The following is a 13,879-nucleotide window of genomic DNA, read 5'->3' on the forward strand; positions in this document are numbered from 1 at the left end:
CTCCCAGATATTTATATTATTCCACCGTGTTGAGCCACTTCATGTCCAGGAAGCAGCTCAGGATCCTTCTACTTGCACCATTGATTGCCATAGGTTTTTCAAAATTGATGGTTAAACCATTTTCCCGAGAGTATTTGTGCATAAAGTTAATTAAGTATGTGCTGAAGCCCCACCTAGGTGCGGCTTTTTAGGATTAGGTCATCAACGTATAAAAGATTGGAGAGAACCATTCTGTCTAGTTTGAAAGCGTGCAAGTCGTTGATATTTAGGTTTGGTGTCAAGTCTGCAAGGAAATGATTGAACAAGGTGGATGCTATTGCGCACCCCTGCTTCAGTCCTGTGGTAGTTGGGACGAGTCTAGATAAATTGGATCCTGTGCCCAACTTGATCTGTACCGACCTATTAATGTGTAAAACTATTAGTATACTCAAAAGGGCTGATGGAATGTTCCAGGGGCATGCAGTTTCGCTCCTCCAAGGCTACAAAGTCCTCTGAGGCATGAAAATGGGGTGGAAAGTATGTGCCCAACATCGTAGGGGACTTTAAACCCTTGGTGGGAAAGGCCCTAGCAGTGATGTCAACAAGGAGCGCAGCTGAGGCTCCTAGCGGAAATGTCACCAGTGACTTCCGGGAGGCCTCATCTTGGACTGTCCTAACATGCTGTACAGAAGGGTTTGGACGGGTAAAGAGGTGAGGTGGCAACCTAGGATGCGTGGGGATTCCTGGCTTACTGAACCTTCCACTCCCAACTCATGCAAAAGGGAGAAAGGACCTTTTGTGCTCTTTGTTGTGTTTTTCACTGGAAATAGGACAGCGGCAACAGCCATGGACAACTGGAAGGAGAAACCCCCCTGATGCCCTAATGGATTTCGGACTCTGCTCCAGTTGACTCCAGGACCAGTAGGTCTCTCATAGGGCCAGTTATGCTGGCCTCCACCCCCCCCCCCCCCCCCCCTGAGGTCCAGTAGGTGTAAAGATCTGGACTTCTGCACCAGAGACAAGGGAAAGTAGGAAAGCTGGCTGAGGGAGCCAGTGGAACCAACTACCTGCAAGGTACCACTGTGTAGTCCAGGAGACCTGCTTGAACTACTTCTGGTGGTCAGAGGACACCACCAGGAGTAAAATAAGCCCAGGGTCATCCAAAGGGGCCCAACAGGGCCTGAATTATGATCTTTATAAGGTTGTCTACCTTTGGCCTTTTCCACAAAATGAAGTGCATGAGGCTCCTCCTTGATTCTTCTAATTTCCCCTGGGAAGGGCCAAGCCCTTAGGAGATATCACAACCTATTTTAACAAAATTACATGGGGTAGTGGACGAAGAAACATAAGGCCGGAACCCTACCCCCTGACATTGAGGCGCAGATAATAGTGGGGAGCGCCTCCCACAAGGGCATTGGGCTTTCCACCACTCGCCTGTGTCCTGATGAGCAGGGCAGCCACTGATGATCCAGCACCATGCCCACATGGAGAAGGCAGGGAACAAGTGCAAGCTTGCTCCTGCGCTGTCTCACAGCTTGGCCATCCAGGCCGGTAGACGGTTGGGCAGCGCAGAGGTGGGTGGGACTGGGCACCCTCACCAGAAATTGACAAACACAAAAGAAAAGCCTTGTGGCTCGCCACCACACTGCGAGAGACCTGCCAATATTCACTGCTCTTGGCCGGAGCACCTCATAATGCCTCAGGAGTGGCTCATTTACATACTTATTTTGTTTCTAGTGGTGGCCCCCGGCGACAGCAGCACCAACAGCCGTTAAAATGTGATGGGGCTGCAGAGCACAGCAGCCCCCCTATCCTTAAGTTTTTGTTTCTGGGCTCACCAAAATGATGACACCCCTTAAATTTTCATCAGTTTACAAGCTTTCTGAAGGCCAGAGGTTTTTGTTTTCCAGCTGGGAGTACGCGTTCTATAGGGCCTGGTTTCATGGCTGTATCTTCTGTGGCCTGAAAGTGTACAAAGAAACATGGAGTGCAGTGCTTTCTAGGAGCTGGTTCTATGACTGAATCGTATGTGGCTTGAATGTGTGTATAAAAATAATTATGTTTATTTTCAATTCTTTATACACCTTTTATGCTGAGTGATTGTTGAGCAATGGTAAAATGCTTTGAGAGTAATTACTGCATTTATACCTGAACCTATCTTACACCCGAGAAGCAGGCAAAAGTATACCTGGGAAATTATGCCGGCTGTGGTAAATGTAGAGAGTTGAGAGCTGGTTTTAATCTTATGGTTTGGTCCTAGCCTAGCAACTCAGAGTTCTGGGATAATGTTGTGACTGCACTTGAGCTAGAGGCAGGTGCTGTACTATTAAACAATGAAAAAGTGTTTGCTTAGTGTATGCAAAATACTGAAAACAAATAAAATCAAAAGCCTAAAAGAACCATATACTGGTTAAATTGTATCATAAGAGTGAGAGACCATTATGAGGGGTGTTGGGGCATGGGTGTTTTCTCGCAAGACTCCTCGTTGAACCTCCTAAATAGGCTTTGACTTGTGTTTTATAAAGAGTTGGTTGCTATCTACATACTGCAATGTGTATTTCCTCATGTTTTACTTGTAGGTTTTGTTGTGAAAAACCAATCAAAGATTTATTTGTTTTAAAAAAAATTAAACTCTCACCTCTCCCTCCACTCGACGTTCAAAGATGGGGCAGGCACACAAGATGAACCTGGTCCCTAGACAAGGCAAGAAGGGTGAAGCACGAAATTCCCTATCCTTGTGTCAAGGCAGAGTTGGGTGACACAAATCTATCTGTTCCTTAACCTTAGGCAGCAGCTGTTAACTCTGCCATATGGATGGATGTTTAGGTCTCGCGTGGCGTTGGAGCGCGCATGCGCTCCTCGTGAGCTAGAGCCATCAAGGCAGTTTCGAGAAGGGGACTCTAAGCCCTGCCCTCCTTTTAATTGGGTAGCGTCAGCGTTTGTTAAACGCTGTCTTCCCATTGAAAAGGAGGGTTTTACGTCTGTAAGGCAGTACGGAGGCATATGCCCATGCACCCTTTCCTCTGTGCAAAGTGTTTATTTCTGCCTCTGACCTCACCAAACAAAACACTATGTTCGAGGCATATGAGCTGCAGATCACACACTGTGCATAGATCGCCATCTGGTGTTGGGCCCGGATGTTTGCACTTGTTTTTGTCTTGGAAAAGTCTTTGGAAGTCACGAGATAGGTGACTCCTCCTTTGGACCATAGTGCACATGGGCATCGGCTCCATCGTCGGATTGTTTTTTCGCCAGCAGGAAAATGATGGAGTTTTCTGATAAACAGAAAAGATGCCCATGTATGCTGTATCTAAATAGGGTAATACTGGAACAGATAAAGGTAGCCGGGGAGGTGGGTGGGCGTATGTGGTTCTGCAGCTCTAGAGTCAGTGAGTGTTACTGTGGTTTGCACACCACCAGTGGAATGAGTGGGAGAGGCGGAAAAGCATACGCAAATCTGCCTGACCAATTCATCCATATCGCATTGCCTTTGCACAATGGGTGTGGATATCTGCCGGCGAAGCTTCGGCATTTGGCGTTTTCGTGTGTGGCGAAGAGATCTATCTGTGGTTGCCCCCACATGTGGAAAAACGGTTGAAGAACTTGCGGCTGAAGTTCCCACTCGGGAATCTGTTGCCTCTGACGACTTAACAGATTGACAATGTTGTTCTGGACTCCCGCAACATGTTGGGCTAGGAGAAAAATGTTCGGAGGAATAGCCCTTCTACATATGCTTTGGGCTAGTTGAGAGAGCTGTAGGGAGTGTGTCCCCCCTTGTTTTTGTATATAGTACATGGCTGTCATGTTGTTGGTGCGGACTAGGACAGCCTTGCCTGATATCTGTTTCTGGAATGACTTTAAGGCCAACAATATGGCAAGTAACTCCAGGTGATATATGTGGAGTAACTTTTGTTGAGGTGTCCACCTGCCCTGCATGGTTTGATGTAATAGATGAGCTCCCCAACCGGAGAGCGATGCATCCGCTGTTAGCACAATCTGTGGAACCGGCTCGATGAACGGTCGTCCTTTGGAAAGGTTTTTGGTGTTCCACCACTGCAGAGTCATGCGTGCGGCCGTCCACCAACACCAGATCTGTCAGCTGCCCTGGAGTCTCTGGAGTCTTGCGTGAGGTACTATAAAGATGCAAGAGGCCATCATCCTTATCAACTGCATGAACACTTGAGCTGGAAGAGAGTGTTGCGGCTGAAATTTCGTTATGAGGCTTTGTATGCTTGCTATCCTGGGTGGACTGGGATATGCAAGTGCTTGTGAGGTGTCTATTGTGGCACCGAGGTACTGTTGTATGTGGGACGGTTGCAAGTGAGTCTTTGTGTGGTTTATGGTAAACCCTACGTCGTGGAGTAGTTGGATTGTGGCGTAAGTGTGATGGACACACTGGTCGTATGACCTGGCTTTTATGAGCCAGTCGTCGAGGTATGGGAAGACTTGAATTTGCTGCCCTCTTAGGTGAGCCGCAACTACCGCCAGACATTTGGTGAAGACTGGGCGCTGTGGTGACTCCGAATGGGAGTACCCTGAATTGGTAGTGCTGACTGTCCACTACAAACCGGACGTATTTCCTGTGAGAAGTGTGAATGGGAATATGAAAGTAGGCGTCCTTGAGATCTTGAGTGGCAAGGAAATCGCCCTGTGTGAGAAGAGGAAGGATCTGTTGAAGTATGACCATGTGAAAATGTTCTGATTGTATGTACAGGTTGAGGGGTTTGAGATCCAAGATGGGTCTCGGAGTGCCAGCCTTCTTCGGAATGAGGAAGTACAGAGAGTAAACTCCTGTGTTTTGCAGATGCAGGGCAATTGGTTCTATTGCATGTTTTTGTAGGAGGGAAAGTACCTCTTGCTTTAGCAGCGATAAATGTTCTGGTGACATTGGGTGCTGTCTAGGTGATATGTTTGGGGGGTAGAGGTGAGTTCTAGACAATAACATGATTGAACAATGTGTTTCACCCACCTGTCTGTAGTGATGTAGTTCCAGACAGGTAGGAACTGTAGCAATCTTCCCCCGACCGCAGTGAAAAGGTCCGGGGGGAGCGGAGGGAAGTTATTGGGTAGGGGTGGAGGCGGAGCGGGTATTGTTGGTCTTGCCTCTACCTTTGTTATTATTGCCTCTGTAGCCTCCTCTTTGATAACCTCTGGTGAATGTGGTCGGGGTGGGAGTTTTATAGGACGTAGAGGGGTTGTCAGAGGACTAGCCCCTGGAGGTGCCCTTGTAAGAGGAGCGAAGAAAAGAATATCTGGGAGCTTGCGATTGTAAGGCTCCCATTGATGTAGCCGTGTCGTTGTCTTTTTTCATCTTTTCTAGAGATGAATCCATGGCAGGGCCAAATAGTTGTTCCTGATCAAATAACTGGTTAAGGATGGAAGTTTGTTCTTCTGGTTTAAAACCTGAAATACGTAGCCATGCATGTCTACGTAGACGGACACTTGTGTTAATGGCTTGGGAGGCGGTGTCTGCCACATCTAGAGCGCAACGAATGGAGGTGTTTATCAGTTTAACCTCCTGTATTAGGTTGTTGGCCTTGGTCTTATATTTGTCAGGAAGGTGCTGCAATAGGGTCTCTAGCTCGTCAGTGTGCCCTATCGTATCTGGCCAACAAGGCTTGAGTGTTGGCGATTCGTCAGATATTAGCTGCTTGTGGCGCTGTACGTTTACCAGAGGCGTCCAAGAGTTTGGATTCCTTGTCAGGAGGCGGAGCATCCCCTGATGTTTGTGAGTTGGCCCTTTTTCTGGCGTTGGAGACCACTAAGGAATCCAATGGTATCTGTCCCTTGATGTATGCAGGGTCTGCTGGGGCAGATTTGTATTTTGTCTCTATCCTGGAGTTAATAACCCTAGCCCTAACAGTATCTTTGAACACCTCAGTTGCATGTTTGATTACCTCTTTTAACATAGGGAGAACAGAAGTGGACTTTTGTGATGTATCAAATGTGTCCATTAAGAAATCCTCCTCCACAGGGTCTGCATGTAAATCTACCCCATGGTAATGTGCAGCTCTGTGAATGAGCTGGGTGAAACCTATGGTATCCTCTAGAGGGGACGGTCTAGAGGAATAGATGTCATCCTGTGGTACGTTAGGGACATCTGCTGTAATCGTCCCATGGGTCTGGGGTGTAAGGTGGACTAGGATCCCCTAGTGGTTTATTGTCGAAGGAAACTTCTAATTGTAATTCTGTTTAGTAAAGATGATTAGCTGATATCCCCTGGCAATGTCTAATGTCCGAGATGTTTATATTTGTGCGATGTATCAACTGAGATATAATATTCTAGTTACTCTCGACTATTGCTATGACTACTGTACTTGAATTGGTGTTAAGAAGTTTTTTGCATTGCCATGTGTTGTACCGGGTTTGTGATTCCTTGCCTGGCTTTTTCTAAAGTAAAACGTGTATTCCCCCGGTTTTATTATTGTGATTTCTTGTCTTTCCTTTTTTCGTTTTTTGTTCTATTAATTTCCTTATTATTTAAAAAAAAAAATTTTTTTGACCCTGTGCTTTAATTACACTGATGGTTTGGCAACCAATACATTTCTTGCTCGAAATACTAAAATATGAACTCTCCCGTTGTTCACTAGGAGATTCTTTTATTATTTTGATTTGGCAGGCACTTTATATAACTAATCCTCTACTAACCCTCTGTGGATACCTTTTGCCCCTAATTTTACTAATGGCAGTCTATATTGCGGTATCTTGTGGATATTACTGTTCCAATATGGAGGTATCCATTCATGTTTCTAATTACATTGCGGTCCGCTTTCTATGTTAATGCTCACTAGTATTTATTTCCGGTTACTGATTACGACGCGTTTGGAGCGGACGAAAACACACATGCATGACGATCTGAATGCTGCGAGTTTTTACAGCCGGTAAGCACGGGCTCTGCTTTAGTTATTTTTTTACTGGGGGTGCCATGTTAAAGTTCTTAAAGTTCTTATCAGATAAACTTCGGTGGAGTTTATTTCTTGACACGCCGCGCATAGACCAGTCTCTTACCATCTGGACAGCCTTTGGAGGGTCTCTTGAAAAGACACCCCGCCGCTGCTCCAACACCTCTGCTCCAACACCGCTGCCGCTACACCGCTGCTGCTACTACGCCACTGCTGCTACGCCGCTGCTGACACGCCGCCGTTGTCACACCACTGCTGACACATCGCCACTGTGCACACCACTACTGACACACCACTGCTGACACACCACTGCTGACACACCACTGCTGACACACCACTGCTGACACACCACTGCTGACACACCACTGCTGACACACCACTGCTGACACACCACAGCTGACACACCACAGCTGACACACCACAGCTGACACACCACTGCTGACACACCACTGCTGACACACCACTGCTGACACACCACTGCTGACACACCACTGCTGACACACCACTGCTGACACACCACTGCTGACACACCACTGCTGACACACCACTGCTGACACACCACTGCTGACACACCACTGCTGACACACAAATGCTGCTGACACATCGCTGCTGACGCCAGTGCTGATAAATCACTGCTGACACGCTGCTGCTGACACGCTGCTGCTGACACACCCTTGCTGACACACCCTTGCTGACACACCCTTGCTGTACAAAAGGGGGTGGTAATGGACGGAGCATCTGAACCAATCAAACACTCACACCCAGTCAAAAGATCTTGGTTTAATCCATCACCGTTCTTTAGCCCACTCTGCCAACCCAGTTCAGACACGGCTATATGCAAATCAGTCTGACCCTGTGCCTCATAGGAACAGTCCAGCCCGAACTGCCAAGCCATGCCTTCCCTGAAACTGAAAGCTTCCGAGGACCGGTTTCTGGCATTACAGCCGTCTTCAGCCCGGCTTGCTTGAGTCCAGTGGCAAAGTGAGCAAGGGACTCGCGTCTGAGCATACCCTGCCACACTTATGGCGGCCAAAAGCGGTACAAAAGGGGGTGGTAATGGACGGAGCATCTTAACCAATCAAACACTCACACCCAGTCAAAAGATCTGGGTTTAATCCATCACCGTTCTTTAGCCCACTCTGCCATCCCAGTTCAGACATGGCTATATGCAAATCAGTCTGACCCTGTGCCTCATGGGAACAGTCCAGCCCGAACTGCCAAACCACGCCTTCCCTTGACCGGAAACAAGCTTCTGAGGACCGGTTTCTGGCATTACAGCCGTCTTCAGCCCGGCTTGCTTGAATCCAGTGACAAAGTGAGCAAGGGACTCACGTCTGAGCATACCCTGCCACACTTATGGCGGCCAAAAGCGGTACAAAAGGGGTTGGTAATGGACGGAGCATCTGAACCAATCAAACACTCACACCCAGTCAAAAGATCTGGGTTTAATCCATCACCGTTCTTTAGCCCACTCTGCCACCCCAGTTCAGACATGGCTATATGCAAATCAGTCTGACCCTGTGCATCATGGGAACAGTCCAGCCCGAACTGCCAAGCCATGCCTTCCCTGGACCGGAAACAAGCTTCCGAGGACCGGTTTCTGGCATTCCAGCCGTCTTCAGCCCGGCTTGCTTGAATCCAGTGGCAAAGTGAGCAAGGGACTCACGTCTGAGCATACCCTGCCACACTTATGGCAGCCAAAAGCGGTACAAAAGGGGGTGGTAATGGACGGAGCATCTGAACCAATCATACACTCACACCCAGTCAAAAGATCTGGGTTTAATCCATCACCGTTCTTTAGCCCACTCTGCCACCCCAGTTCAGACATGGCTATATGCAAATCAGTCTGACCCTGTGCCTCAGGGGAACAGTCCAGCCCGAACTGCCAAGCCATGCCTTCCCTGGACCGGAAACAAGCTTCTGAGGACCGGTTTCTGGCATTACAGCCGTCTTCAGCCCGACTTGCTTGAATCCAGTGGCAAAGTGAGCAAGGGACTCACGTCTGAGCATACCCTGCCACACTTATGGCGGCCAAAAGCGGTACAAAAGGGGGTGGTAATGGACGGAGCATCTGAACCAATCAAACACTCACACCCAGTCAAAAGATCTGTGTTTAATCCATCACCGTTCTTTAGCCCACTCTGCCACCCCAGTTCAGACATGGCTATATGCAAATCAGTCTGACCCTGTGCCTCATGGGAACAGTCCAGCCCTAACTGCCAAGCCATGCCTTCCCTGGACCGGAAACAAGCTTCCGAGGACCGGTTTCTGGCATTACAGCCGTCTTCAGCCCGGCTTGCTTGAATCCAGTGGCAAAGTGAGCAAGGGACTCACGTCTGATAGCCAGAAACCGGTCCTTGGATGCTTGATTCCCGTCCAGGAAAGACATGGCTTGGCAGTTCGGGCTGGACTGTTCCCATGAGGCAGAGGGTCAAGGCTGAATTGCATATGGCCATGTCTGACCTGGGGTGGTGTGGAGTGCAAAAAAACGATGGATTTAGGCCCAGATCTCTGTACTGGGGTGAATGTATGACATTGTTCTGCATTCTGTCCATCAATTGTTGTTTTTGCATTTGTCACCCCGAGTGGGATGGGTATGCTCAGACGTGAGTCCCATGCTCTCCACACCACTGGAGTCAAGCTATCCAGGCTGATGACTGCTGATAGCCAGAAACCGGTCCTTGGATGCTTGATTCCCGTCCTGGAAAGACATGGCTTGGCAGTTCGGGTTGGACTGTTCCCATGAGGCACTGGGTCAAGGCTGAATTGCATATAGGCCATGTCTGATCTGGGGTGGTGTGGAGTGCAAAAAAACGATGGATTTAGGCCCAGATCTCTGTACTGGGGTGAATGTATGACATTGTTCTGCATTCTGTCCATCAATTGTTGTTTTTGCATTTGTCACCCCGAGTGGGATGGGTATGCTCAGACGTGAGTCCCATGCTCTCCACACCACTGGAGTCAAGCTATCCAGGCTGATGACGGCTGATAGCCGGAAACCGGTCCTTGGATGCTTGATTCCCGTCCAGGAAAGACATGATTTGGCAGTTCGGGCTGGACTGTTCCCATGAGGCACAGGGTCATGGCTGAATTGCATATGTCCATGTCTGACCTGGGGTGGTGTGGAGTGCAAACAAACGATGGATTTAGGCCCAGATCTCTGTACTGGGGTGAATGTATGACATTGTTCTGCATTCTGTCCATCAATTGTTGTCTTTGCATTTGACACACCCTTGCTGACATGCCCTTGCTGACACGCCCTTGCTGACACGCCCTTGCTGACACGCCCTTGCTGACACGCCCTTGCTGACACGCCCTTGCTGCTGACACGCCGCTGCTGCTGACACGCCCCTGCTGCTGACACGCCGCTGCTGCTGACACGCCGCTGCTGCTGACACGCCGCTGCTGCTGACACGCCGCTGCTGCTGACACGCCGCTGCTGCTGACACGCCGCTGCTGCTGACACGCCGCTGCTGCTGACACGCCGCTGCTGCTGACACGCCGCTGCTGCTGACACGCCGCTGCTGCTGACACGCCGCTGCTGCTGACACGCCGCTGCTGCTGACACGCCGCTGCTGCTGACACGCCGCTGCTGCTGACACGCCGCTGCTGCTGACACGCCGCTGCTGCTGACACGCCGCTGCTGCTGACACGCCGCTGCTGCTGACACGCCGCTGCTGCTGACACGCCGCTGCTGCTGACACGCCGCTGCTGCTGACACGCCGCTGCTGCTGACACGCCGCTGCTGCTGACACGCCCCTGCTGACACGCCCCTGCTGACACGCCCCTGCTGACACGCCCCTGCTGACACGCCCCTGCTGACACGCCCCTGCTGACACATCACTGTTGATGCCACTGCTGACACTTCACTGCTGAAACTTCACTGCTGAAACTTCACTGCTGACACTTCACTGCTGATGCCACTTCACTGCTGCCACTTCACTGCTGCCACTTCACGGCTGCCACTTCACGGCTACCACTTCACTGCTGACACTTCACTGCTGATACACCACTGTTGACACATAGCTGCTGATGCCACTGCTGCCACTTCACTGCTGATACACCACGGCTGACACACCTCGCTGCTGACACGCCGCTGCTGATACACCACTGCTGACACATCGCTGCTGACGCCACTGCTGACACATCGATGCTGACACGCGGCTGCTGACACGCGGCTGCTGACACGCGGCTGCTGACACGCGGCTGCTGACACGCGGCTGCTGACACGCGGCTGCTGACACGCGGCTGCTGACACGCGGCTGCTGACACGCGGCTGCTGACACTGACACGCGGCTGCTGACACGCGGCTGCTGACACGCGGCTGCTGACACGCCGCAGCTGACACGCCGCAGCTGACACGCCGCAGCTGACACGCCGCAGCTGACACGCCGCAGCTGACACGCCGCAGCTGACACGCCGCAGCTGACACGCCGCTGCTGACCCACTGCTGCTGACCCACTGCTGCTGACCCACTGCTGCTGACCCACTGCTGCTGACCCACTGCTGCTGACCCGCCGCTGCTGACCCGCCGCTGCTGACCCGCCGCTGCTGACCCGCCGCTGCTGACACGCCGCTGCTGACCCGCCGCTGCTGACCCGCCGCTGCTGACCCGCCGCTGCTGACCCGCCGCTGCTGACCCGCCGCTGCTGACCCGCCGCTGCTGACCCGCCGCTGCTGACCCGCCGCTGCTGACACGCCGCTGCTGACACGCCGCTGCTGACACGCCGCAGCTGACACTCCGCAGCTGACACTCCGCAGCTGACACTCCGCAGCTGACACTCCGCAGCTGACACTCCGCAGCTGACACTCCGCAGCTGACACTCCGCAGCTGACACTCCGCAGCTGACACTCCGCAGCTGACACTCCGCAGCTGACACTCCGCAGCTGACACTCCGCAGCTGACACTCCGCTGCTGCTGCCACGCCGCTGCTGCTGCCACGCCGCTGCTGCTGCCACGCCGCTGCTGCTGCCACGCCGCTGCTGCCACACCACTGCTGCTGCCACGCCGCTGCTGACATGCCGCTGCTGACACGCCGCTGCTGACATGCCGCTGCTGATACATGGCTGCTGCTGACCCGCTGCTGCTGACACACCCTTGCTGACACACCCTTGCTGACACACCCTTGCTGACACACCCTTGCTGACACACCCTTGCTGACACACCCTTGCTGACACACCCTTGCTGACACACCCTTGCTGACACGCAACTGCTGACACGCAACTGCTGACACGCAACTGCTGACACGCAACTGCTGACACGCAACTGCTGACACACCCTTGCTGACACACTGCTGCTGACATGCCGCTGCTGGCACGTCACTGCTGATACATGGCTGCTGCTGACCCGCTGCTGCTGACCCGCTGGTGCTGACACACCCTTGCTGACACGCAACTGCTGACACACCCTTGCTGACACGCAACTGCTGACACACCCTTGCTGACACGCAACTGCTGACACACCCTTGCTGACACGCAACTGCTGACACACTGCTGCTGACATGCTGCTGCTGACACGCAACTCGTGTCACACTGCTGCAGACTAGCCCCTGCTGACACACCCCTGCCGACACGCCCCTGCCGACATGACCCTGCTGACACTCCACTGCGTTTGGCAAGGATTGTAGGGGGAGATCACATGAGAGAGTTACACGAATAGAACAAGCATTGAAAATGCAATAGGTCTTGCCTTTGATTAAGCCAAAGCCATTTGCTTTGCTAATGGTATTGTATAGTAAAGCAAATGAGTTTAACTTAATGAAAGGCGAGACCTATTGGATTTTTTATGCTTGTTTTTGTTTTAAAGTTAACAGAAGTACTCCCAGCATTTGGCAAGGGGGACACACTACCTTCTAGATCTTGTTCAAGACTGGAATTGTCTGTTAAAAACCACAGAAGATATAAGCTATTTCCATGGTAAAGTAAAGTTCTCCCTGCTCTTAGCAAAGGCAAGGGTTGGACCTTCAATCATTCCTAGCCCTGCGGCAAGGCTGAGAGGCAGTAAAAGCATTAACTGTTCTTGGGAACGGGGGGGTCAGTTTGAAAGGAGGAGAAGTTAAGAAAATTTCCCCCTGCAGCACAGCAAAGCTGTTGAAGATTATTGCCCACAAATATGTTTTGTTCGAGGCTAGGGTATATTTTACACCCCTCCTGTCTCCTCCTACTCACCTGACAAGGCCATAGTAGTGTGGGGGGAAATAGGTCCTTTTATGTTTTTGACCTGTTACAGGGTAAGGAGAGATCCGACTAACTGGGCCTTCGCAGCAGACACCAGATGCAACTTTCTACCGAATCTCACAAAGTGATTGGCTGTAATGGATCCAAATGATTCTAGCTAGACACCTCATGTTATTTTAACAAACATTACCAAATTGTGTCCAGTGGGTATTGCAGACCCTCAATTTAAAAAATAAAAAGTGTCACTTACCTCAAACATTGACCGATAACCTTGCATGCTTAAGCTTCACTTTAATTTTGACATATAGAACTTAAATTGGCCAAGCAAAAGTACACTGAACTTGATGAGTTACAGATTGGGCATTTGCACTGCTTACCTGGTAAGTTTAGTCTATTTCAGTTAAGCGTTTTAAATATTTTTATTTTGCAAACGTTTTCAGTGCCCCGTGTAACTTTTCTCACTTTACAAACGAGCATCACATTTTTGTAGAATCAAAGTCTGAATATTGTACAGTATTTTTTCAATGATTGGTGCCCATTTCTCAAGGCAGAAGCTATTGACAATACCCAATGGGTTTTCGATGGAATGTTGTGACAATATTTTCTATAAAGATGTGAATATCCTCACACACTCAATCACCCACACAGCCACCCCGATCTGTGTATGACAGTGGAGGAGACACTAGTCCTGGGTACATTTTCAGCTCAAATAATTTTAACTGATGAGGGAAGTCCTATCCTACATTTCTTCATTTCTCTTTTACAAACTGGTGTTTAATTACTACAGCCAATGGTTTGCAAGAGGTTCCCATCATTTTGCA

At 50.5% G+C, this 13,879-nt stretch overlaps 1 protein-coding gene across 3 annotated transcripts in view; it reads left to right on the forward strand.

The window, feature by feature from the left end:
* Positions 1–13,879, forward strand: part of LOC144823685 (protein mono-ADP-ribosyltransferase PARP14-like) — a 1,720,771-nt gene that overhangs the window by 604,780 nt on the left and 1,102,112 nt on the right. The gene's annotated exons all lie outside the window — the stretch shown is intronic.

This window comes from Lissotriton helveticus, chromosome 3_1 (assembly GCF_964261635.1).
Source record: "Lissotriton helveticus chromosome 3_1, aLisHel1.1, whole genome shotgun sequence".
NCBI classification, from domain to species: Eukaryota; Metazoa; Chordata; class Amphibia; order Caudata; family Salamandridae; genus Lissotriton; species Lissotriton helveticus.